General features: G+C 41.8%; 1 long non-coding RNA gene across 2 annotated transcripts in view; it reads right to left on the bottom strand.

Moving 5' to 3' along the window:
* LOC125960305 (uncharacterized) overlaps positions 1 to 8,839 on the bottom strand; it is a 44,675-nt gene extending 35,836 nt beyond the window's left edge. Inside the window, exons 1-3 of one of the 2 annotated variants that reach the window (XR_007469870.1) lie at positions 8,731 to 8,821; positions 8,414 to 8,433; positions 18 to 125 (exon numbers count right to left, since the gene is read on the bottom strand). This is a non-coding gene — a long non-coding RNA (uncharacterized LOC125960305). Of the gene's footprint in view, positions 1 to 17; positions 126 to 8,413; positions 8,434 to 8,730 lie in introns of both variants that reach the window. The other variant, XR_007469871.1, reaches the window with a different exon arrangement.
* Positions 8,840 to 10,586: the final 1,747 nt, after the last annotated feature.

Genomic DNA, 10,586 nt, shown 5'->3' on the forward strand with positions numbered 1-10,586 from the left:
TCATTATAACGACTAACCTGGGAGGACGGAGTGGATTCATGAGACACTTCAGTAAGATCTTCGGTTGACTTTTCCATCTCGGGTCAGAGGGAACACTGTATTTATAGAGGTCACCAGTCTTCTCTCTAGGAGAGTGACGAGGAGAGTGAAAAATGAGAACAACCCGCAAAGGAACGGGTAGAGCTTGAAGCTGCAGACCTCAGTTATCTTGGGAGAAAACGGATTATCATCATTAATGTCTGCTCTTTCCAGCCCAGATGCAACAGCCAGAGGCATCTTAATTATAAGCAGCTTCAGAAATTAATCTTCATAATTCTAACACTTCAGAAATTAACCTCTTGTCCTGAGAAGGTCAAGTTAAATGCCAGTCCCAGACGGAACCTGAGGGGGCATTCGGATGCCACAGCAGCAACACAGTTGGCCACACAGCTATGCGTTCTTCCTTCAAATTGCCATCGATTTCTCCAAAAGCATAGCTCGAAAGACATTTCAAAAATAAAGATCTAAGGGAGAATTCTTTTTTTCTCGATTTTAGTCAGAGCCCATCTGGAGACTCAGTAAGAGTTGAATTTGTATTTGGCTACAAATCTCATTTTGCATGGGGAGATGGGGAGAGGAAAGGGGCTGTTATATCTACTGACTTTTGCAGGTCAGAGTAGCAAAGAAAGACATATCTGATTCCTGCTGATGACACGGTACAGCTTTCTTACTGGCTTATTTCTTCTTTAAAAATAAACATCATTTTCCTAATTCTGTAATTGAGGACACAGATATATTTAGCCTCTGGTTAGAAGCAAGAAACCATGGATCCATAAAAAGTAATATAGCCCAAACGTGTGTGCATGTTCCTATGTTTTACAAGTCAGTCAACACATCCAATTTATGCCACCCAAAGTAGCTCTCTGGTCAGATCGTACATGAGAGATGAAAACAATAACAAAACTACCACTGTTTTCATAACAAATGCTTATTATTTGAATGAACTTTTTAAAGTACATAAATTTTATGTACAATTATGAAGCTGTCACGAATAAAACATAGTGTTAATGAGTACCAGGTGGTAGATGGCTCCAGCTAGAAATAACATTACTATTAGGTTTAAAGTAAAAAAAAAAAAAAAAAAAAAAATCACTGTCATGTGAAAGCAACAGTAAACCCAAAGATGGATTTGGGTCACCACTCTGCCCACATCTTACAAAAAGCTAAGCTTTTATAAGCAAATCCTATAATAACCTTTTTTATCATCCTCCCATTTTAAGGTGCTTAGAACTTTGCTCTATTAAGTGGCAAAACAAAAGGAAAAGGATTATTTCTCTCAAGATATTCAACCACAAAACTATAACAGAGAAGGAGTTTAGACATTTTTTCTGGTCAAGTTATTTATGCGCCTGTGGTTCTCGATTTCCCTATCTGTAAAGAAGGGATGAGAGACCCTCATTTCCAAAGTTTACCTCCCCCATCCCAAGTAAAAAGTACTGAATACAGAAGGAGGGAGGGAGTTTTTTATTATGTGACTGCCTGCTAAATGCCAACACTTTCATATGGGGTGTTTCAACTAACCTGTACAAAAAGCTTCTTAAATGAGTTTTAATACCCACTTTCTCAACAATGGAAACAGGCTCAGTGAAATTAAGCCACGTATTTATACAGAGAACAGAGTTGAATCCACATCTGCTAAATAGCTGTCTGTCTCCCTTGAATGGAAGGACACAGCACAGGACTGATGTGACCCTGCTAAACCTCAGGGAGATAAAATTCCAAGAAAGGAAACCTTTTCTCTGACCAGAAATGCCATGTCTAGCAGCTGCAAACATGTGTTCTGAGAGCACTTAAGTGTGGTAGGAAGACAGACTTATAGAATGGATTAGCAATGCCTCCAAGGTACCAGGGTGTTACGGATTGACTTGTGTCCCCCCCGCAAAAAGATGCTGGAGTCCTAACCTCATTACCTCAGAATGTGAACATATTTTGGAGAAAGGGTATTTACAGAGGTTATCAAGTTAAAATGAAGTCATTAGGGTAGATCTTCATCCAATATGACTGGTGTCCTATTAAAAGAGGAGAAATTTGGACACAGACAGAGACACATACAGGGAGAATGCCGTGGGAAGACTGGAGTTACACATTATCACAAGTCAAGAAACTACCAAGAGCTGGGAGAGAGGCCTGGAACAGACCCTTCCCTAGCACTTTAAGAAGGATCATGGCCCAGCAGACACCTTGATGCCAGACTTCTAGCCTCCAGAAGTGACAGGCAATAAATATCTATTTTTCAAGCCACGCAGTTTATGGTACTTTGTTACAGTAGCTCCTAGGAAATGAACACAAGGGGCAAGAATATGAGACCATGAGAGACACCTATTAATAATCTTCTGTTAGAATATGAGTGGCCTCATTTACCTCTGAATGGTTGGCCCAGCGCCTGGAAGAGAAGATGCTCAATTCAAAAAAGTTTTTGAACTGATTAATACGAAGAGAATATAATGGGAAGTTTCCCCTTTGCCAATGCTGTGTGGATGCAAAAGCAGGTCACACATCGCTCCAGCAGCTATTCTTTGGAAGAAAAGCAAAGATTCAATGCTTACACAGGGGAGGAGAGACACTTGGATGGAAGATCCCAGCAAAGTGGAGAATGAATAGTTGAACTGAGTGAGGAAACTGACAGTGTCTGGGTTTGGAGTCACATCTCTAGGGAGGCCGTCTGGAGGAAAATTAGAGTGAAGGAGATTATTATTAACCTTGATATGATTTTTTTTTTTTTTTTTTTTTACTTGAGACTCAGGCTAACAATGTGTTTAGAGTGAAGAAGGGACAAATGCAATTTACTCTGGGATTGAACGCCATCCGATGAGGTTACCTCACTCATTTTAAAACGTTATCTCACTGTGTCCGCTCATTTCTCAGCACCACGCTATTTGCATGAAGTATGTTCAGATAAATATATTTTAGCAGGATGTTCATGAACCACAGCCAATAAAAAATGTAAAATTAGCATACTGGAAATGCTTAACTCTCATGGACGCAGCCTCTTCAGTTCAAGAGCTACTGAATTGAGCTAATAGGGGGTGATCTTAGAGTTTTCCGACACCAGATTGACACATCTCATGGGCAGCTTTCAGATCCGCTCCCACGAGCTATTCATGCATCTCTGCCTCAAAGGAAATTCACGTTGGCTTCCACAGGAAATGGAGACTCGGAGAATGTGACTGAAGTACAGCTCTACCCCCAAACAGCTCTGGTGAATGCAAATTGTCTTGAATCCAAAAATAATCCTTACAATTGTTACTATTAACATTTGCCGCCTACTTACAATGTACTGAGTACCTTTCCTACACTATATTAAGAAATTATCATGAAGACCCATCCAATACTTAATTGCACTTCTACAGAGAGGAATTATTATAATTGCTATTCTATATCAAGAATTGCTACTCCTACTGCCCAGTTTCCATCCTTCTTCACCATAACATAATTGTTTGAGATGTAAAGGTGAAACAGGAAGCCATCATCTCTGGTTCTGGGGGTTATTTCTTCTTTCTTTCACTTACTCAGCGAATTTGTTTAGAGAGAGCAGTAAGCATTGGTATTACTCTAATTAAAAAGACAAGGAAAAAAATAAACTTTGCTACATAAATTTATCTACGGTCACCATACATCCCAGATTTTTCAGAGGATAGTCCTAATTTTAAATATTTAGGTCACTTATTCCTACTTGGAGTGCAGAAAATGAAGTTACCCTCAAAGATAGACGGGATCCAGGAGTGTATTAGGTAAGCTATGGCAGCCAGACCTCCAGTCTCTGGGAAAAACTCAAAAAAGCTTGAACAAGAAGATAAACTCCCTCAAGGAATGACCAGAAAGCTCCCTTCAAATAACCATAAACATAATGATGACAACTTTGAAAATCCAATCCAAAACCAGACAAAAACCAAGGACGAATGACATTGTCTGCAAGGTACACCTCAAAATCTAGTATGATATTTGTTATAGAAAAGCAACCACTGTTTACTGAGCAGCCTCTTTGTGACAACACATTACATAAACTCTCATTCAATCATTGTTTCCCTTTTTTTTTTCCCCCCCACAGGAAAAAAACTGATGCTTAAAGAAGCAAAATAAATTGCCCAACATGGCTAGTAAGTGGCAGAGCCAATATCTGGATGCAGTTTTGATGCTAAAAGCTGTTGTCTTTCCACTGAATTGATTTTAAATCAGCACACATCCTAATCCGACTTTTATAACCAGACTGCACGTAGGTTACAAAGCAAGGCCTCTGGATCCTGCATTGGCAGATACCAGTCTCAGAGAGGAAAAGGAACAGAAGAGCGACTTCAGCCTTGAAGAAGGGGAGGCTCCTCTCTCTTAGTTTGAGCTAATACACAGGTGAAGTACTTTATAGCTGGCAAGATTATCTCATTTGATACAACAGTCCCCAGATTTCAATTCCTCACAAAGAAGAGAAACATTCAGAGACTGCAAGATCCCTCCCTCAAAACTGGTTTGTTTGGAGACAGGCAGAATTTTCACTAATGCTACTTTTTTTCTGATTTTTAAGACTCCCTGTGAAGTAGTGAGACACTGATATTTTAAAATTATCAGACGGAAATGGATGAAAAGACGGTGTATTTCAGGGACCTACTGCCTTCACTTTCTTCCTATTCAAAGCAGCAAAAATCAAAACAGCATAGAGATTCAAATGAAAGCAAGAAAGAGTACAGATGTTCCTGGCTCTGGTTCCATTCGATTTTTTTCCATTAGTTTCAAAAAAAAAAAAAAAAGGGTAAAATTGAGACTGTGAAAGACCCGGACAGTTAGAGGACAAAGATAGTATCTACTTTTCCTTCCTTGACACATCACGCTATATATATTTTATGGCGGTTACATTGAAGCGATTAATTCATAACGGGACAGAAGCAGCTCACAAAGACTTACAGCTTATTTTTAATAAGTGCTAATACATTTATGCCTTTCTTGCCAGACTCCCCTTCTAGAAACACTTGCCTTCCCAGATTATATCCATGAAAATTAATGATCTGTCACTAGGCTTGCCTCTGTCTTAATGAAGTAGTGACTCAGAGCGATTGCAGTCAGGTGTGAGAAACTTGTTTCTCCTGTGGATGATAAAAGCCCTTGCCTCATTCTTTGCACACATTTAATTAGGCGAAAGCCAAAATAGATAATAATAATCACTGTGGCACAATGATGCTGCATATTTCAACAAGTGAAAAGGGTTTTGTTGGTGTTTGAAAGCTCTTCTGCACGGAGAAGGCAATCAACAGAAGACGTATCAAAAATTCAAATGCACTGGTACGTTCTTTGCTTTGTGAAAAGCAAAATGCATGATTCATAAAAGTGAGTATCTTTATTGAGCAACTCATAACCCACAGGGCTAAGTGCGGTGAACAAAATAAAGAGGAGGGTGTTGATAAACAGTAACTGAAGGTGGAAGGCAGTGGCCTACACCAAGTGGAGAAGACAGAGAAGGCCCTGCAGGGAGATGGCGCTGGAGTTGGAATCTGCACCAAGATCTGCCAGGAGGAGGTGTGGGCGAAGAAAGACTCGGACCGAGGCCACGCACAGCGCAAAGACCCAGGGGAGAAAAACTGTGTCACATCGGGCATAATTCCTTAACCCTGACATGAGGAATATTTGGGGCTGGATAATTATTAGTTATTGGGTGTTGTGATGTGCACGGTAGGATGTGCACTGTAGGTGGTTTAGGAGCACCCCTGATCGCTACCCACTAGATACCAGTGGTACCCCACTCCCCTGGAGCTGTGACAGCCCAGATGTTTCTAGACATCGCCAAATGTCCCCCGGGGGGGCGCGTAAAAATCTCCCATGGTTGAGAATCTCTGTGCTAGAGAAAAAGATAGAGAACAGGTAGGTGGAGCAACCAGGAGAATTACATCTACAGGAAGGAAGGAAAATTAAGCAGAGCTAAGCCAGCTATGCTAGCACTATTTCAGGCCTCACGACCTCAGAGATGCTCGTTGCCAGGCATACGGCAGGGTTCCATGTCAAATTCACAGGGACCAAATTTTAGTCTGACAAAACTAGAGACTTCGTCTGTCTCAAGGAACCGAGGAACACTGAGGTGCTCTGTGCCTCCGTCCATCCTCAGCCTCCTGACCAGCCTGTGAAGCCACTCTACCAGCCCGAGCCATGCAACTGGGCTCTCCACAGCCTGCCTCCACGAATTCTGCCTTCCTGTCTGTGTCATCAGCGAATACCTTGGTTCTCTACAGAAGAGAGAAAACATACCATCTCAGAAAATGAGAGAGCTGAGTGCCCCACGATTTGAGAGACAATGGTTTCCTGCGGGTGATGATTGTAGATGGTACATTCACAGGGTCAGGAAAGAAGTAATAAGCAAATAAGGAATCTGGGATTTAATGTACACTTTTAGACACATTTTCCTCATCTGTTTTGTTTCTTTATCTATGAAATGGGATCCGTTTTATTAAAAACCTGTTTAGTCAACGAATAGGTCTGAAGGGAAATGAATTCTAATAACCTGCCCTTAAGTAAGCCATTAAAAATCATGGACTTACTGAGTGAGACGGAGGCTGAGAAGCACAGGTGGTGAAGCAGCCATGGATCATCCCAAGAAAGTTATCTTTGCTCCAGGATAAAGTACTAACATATAATTACAGAAAAGGTTGACTAGGATCAGAAGTAAGGCTCAACTTTCCTCTGAGCCCTAAACCTAGACGATGCTCCACAAAGCCTGTTCCAGCAAAAAGACCGTTCCAAGCCTCTCTTTGAGAGGACATGAAGTAAATGAGCACATCTTCCATTTAAAGGAAGTCTAGAAACAGTGCTCTTTGGGCACAGTTACTTACTTTCTTCTGTGTCTTATTTCCTAAAATTAGAAATTTTCTAAGATACTTTACAAATAAGGGCAAGTGCAATTTTTACTTCATTCTGGGCAGGAGAAAGTTAATGGCCTTATTTTTACGTTTAACCTAACCCTCACTTAGCATCAATACATTCCGTGAAGTTCTAGGCACTTTACTCATATGAATGCATTAGGCTTCATAAAAACACCTGCCTCGTGGTACTATTATTTCCCCCAATTCAAAGGTGGGAAAAATAGGCACAGAGAGATCAAGTGACTTGAACAAAGTTGCACAGCTACGAAGTCAAGTGGGCAGAATTTGAGCCCAAGCAGGTTGATGAGTCAACCACTCCCCAAATTGTTTGTCAACAACAACTCAGAAGCAAGAGACATGAGCGTCGCTTGTTTGCTTTTCTCTGTTTGGATAGAACCAAGAAATAAGAAAGAAAAGGGTTAATGCACACAAAATAGGATTTTAGAGTAATCATAGGAAAAAAAATTCCCTGGCTATTTGGGTTTAAAGGGAGCACACCAGGGATGGACCTAGCGTCTGTCATACAGAGTGAAGTAAGTCAGAAAGAGAAAAACAAATACTGTATGCTAACACATGTATATGGAATCTTAAAAACAAACAAAAACAACGTTCTGATGAACCTAGGGGCAGGACAGGAATAAAGACACAGATGTAGAGAATGGACTTGAGGACACGGGGAGGGGGAATTGTAACCTGAGACGGAGTGAGAGAGCGGCACGGACATACATACACTACCAAATGTAAAATAGATAGCTAGTGGGAAACAGCTGCATAGCACACGGAGACCAGCTCGGTCGGTGCCTTGTGACCACCTAGAGGGGTGGGATAGGGAGGGTGGGAGGGAGACGCAAGAGGGAGGAGATATGGGGATATATGTATATGTATAGCTGATTCACTTTGTTATACAGCAGCAACTGACACACCATTGTAAAGCAATTATACTCCAATAAAGATGTTACAAAAAGGGGGGGGGGCAAATAAATAAATAAAGAGAGCACACCAGGTTACTTTCTTCTCTTGGATCCCAGTCTCTGAAAATTTAAGAAAAAAATAATAACGGACTGCTAGTCATCATTTGCCAATTATGATGAGAAATGGGCAGGGCGGGGGTGGAGGAAAGATGGGATGTCCTCATAGGAGACTTTCCGTTCGCTGGTTCACTTTCTGGCAGCATCATGATCAATCTCATGGAATCTGATATCAAACATATGGGCCTTCAAGTGCCAGAAATTTCTCTGTGTTCTGTTTCCCTCAACACTTCACTCTCAAGGTCATTAGACCCACCTGTATCTTTTCATTTTCCTCAGTTCTCTGCAACACAGTACAGGGACATGTTACACTCTGTAGGCAAGCACCTGGAGAGGGTAATTTCAGGTTTGGGAGGCATGAAACAACAAAATGCACAGTTCCATTACTGACATAAACACATTTCCTGATAAAATGAAGCCCGCTGGGCTTCCTATGGTCAATGCTGATGTCACTATAGACACTGAAAGAAAGAATATTATTTGGATAGAATTGGAGTCAAAATAGCATACCTGATTGAAAGATGACAGGGCTATTCACACATTTCTTTTGTTAAGTGTCGGCATAAAAAAAAATAATTAGCAAACTTTGAGAGTTCCCTAATCATCAATCTATTTTAATACTCATGGGTTGTAACAGTATGAAAATCTTTGTTTTTTCCCAACCATCAGGCAAATGCTAAAAATATATAAATAAATGATTCTTTAATAATGCATTCATCCTTCAACCAGAGAAGGAATGGGTAGAGTTTGGTAAGAGGATAAAGCTATTTCTGAACATAATAAGAAGGAGAATTTGCAGGCAGACAGTTGAAGAAAAATGTTATAACCTGTGCGTAGAGTGAGATGGAGTGGGCTGGACTCCAAAGCCCAGGATTGGCCCAAGACAAATTCCATTATTCAATCAACAAACACTGACTGAGTTGCTACTTTGTTCTAGGAACTGTGCTACATGTTGCAGTACCTCACTTAATCCTCCCAATGATAGGGTTAAATGAACATCACTAGCCTTTTTATCTTTAAACAGATTAGGACCCAAGTCTCAGACGGACTAAGTCCCTTGTCCAGGCCCTGGCATTATAAAAGGCACATGTGGAATCTACCCGCAGATCTGTGTTCCAAGAGCTCAATAAATGGTAGCTTTGGAATGCTGATCACAATGATATGTTTCCACCTCAGTATTCCAGCATGCCACACAGCTCTCCATAAAGACTGCCGACTCAGGGAGCCCAAGAAGTCAATTAAGCCATAAGTGAGTTCACACCAGGCACGGGACAGAGTGAAGGCCACCATGCAATAGGGGAGCAACCTCGGCATTTATAAACCAGTGACAGATGAGTTACTGAGCCAAGACAAGCTTAGCAGCCATAAAGCCAGGGTGGGTTTCCTTCTGTGTGGAACTTTCTTCTTTCCCCTCTTCACCTGGGCCACTCAAGCTCATCTGAAAATCTCAGATAGATCCCACTTCCTCAAGGTCCTACCCTGCTTGACTAGATCAAATTCCCACTGTATGCTTTCGTATGTAGCACAGGAATCTCTCCTACATACAACTTACCAAGGTCAAGGTTTACATTTGATTGTGTGACGATGTGATTGACATTTCTACCCCCACAAAACTGTACTCTCCCTCCTGGTGGCGGGGACCATTTGCATTTGTAAAACCACTGAATCGCCATTGCCTGGACAGGTGAGGCATGCACCCAGTACATATTTATCAGATAGGAGAATAAAAGGTTCAGATCCCATGACGGCAGCCAACATGCCAAAGCTGACTCCCAGAGGCCATTTCCCCCCTACAGATGCTCTTTATAAACAAACTTGGCCATGCAGACCACAACACTCATGAGGTTTCCCAGTGCCGTGGACACAAAAAGCTCAGGTCAGTGCTGCGTGCCAGCTTTGTGTCTTATCTCCTTTCGCTTCAGCCTAATTTCTTAGACGAGCAAGTATCACCCTAGCAGAAAAAGCAAGTCAGGCTGTCCAAGGGATGCTGGGACACATCGCACAGAACGTAAGGAAAACATCTGGTTCCACATGCTTATTACCTGCCACTGATGGAGAGAGGTTCCTAAGAGCCCTATCACACAAAGCAAAGAGACTATGCAGGGGAGACAGACCACGTGTACAATCACCAGAACACGTGGGGCCAGTGCACTTCAACTTCAGCCTCTTCCCAGCTGTAAGTAACATGGGGATCCGATCAAAGTATTGGGATGAGAAGTGTTTCTGTAGTAAAGCTGCTCACAATTGCCTTGAATAGAAGAAACTGTTTTATTGTCGATTCTATCACCAGCTTCCTACTACCAAGTAAAGACTGTGAAGCACCCAGTGACCACTTTCCATGTCCATTTTAACACAAGAGCCTCTGCTTTCCCCAAGAACACGATATTCAACCTCTGAGGGCAATTTATTCTGTTTCTTTATACCGGGTGTTGTTCTCAAATCTCGGGCTCCTTCTTTAGCCAAGGATCAGGAGGCTTTCTGCTATGATATCATGTGTCACCCCACTTTATCTTTCCACAAGTGTCACGTCTCATCTCCATTCTTGACTGAATTTCTTTGACACAGCTGCCCCCTCCCCCAGCCCAACGTAGGCAGTGTTTCTCAGCCCCTAAGACCCTGCTGCATCTTGCACCCACTGTGACAGCTGCCACGTTGGATCCCAGAGGACTGTTCACTTACCCAT

The sequence above is a fragment of the Orcinus orca genome, chromosome 10, assembly GCF_937001465.1.
Source record: "Orcinus orca chromosome 10, mOrcOrc1.1, whole genome shotgun sequence".
NCBI classification, from domain to species: Eukaryota; Metazoa; Chordata; class Mammalia; order Artiodactyla; family Delphinidae; genus Orcinus; species Orcinus orca.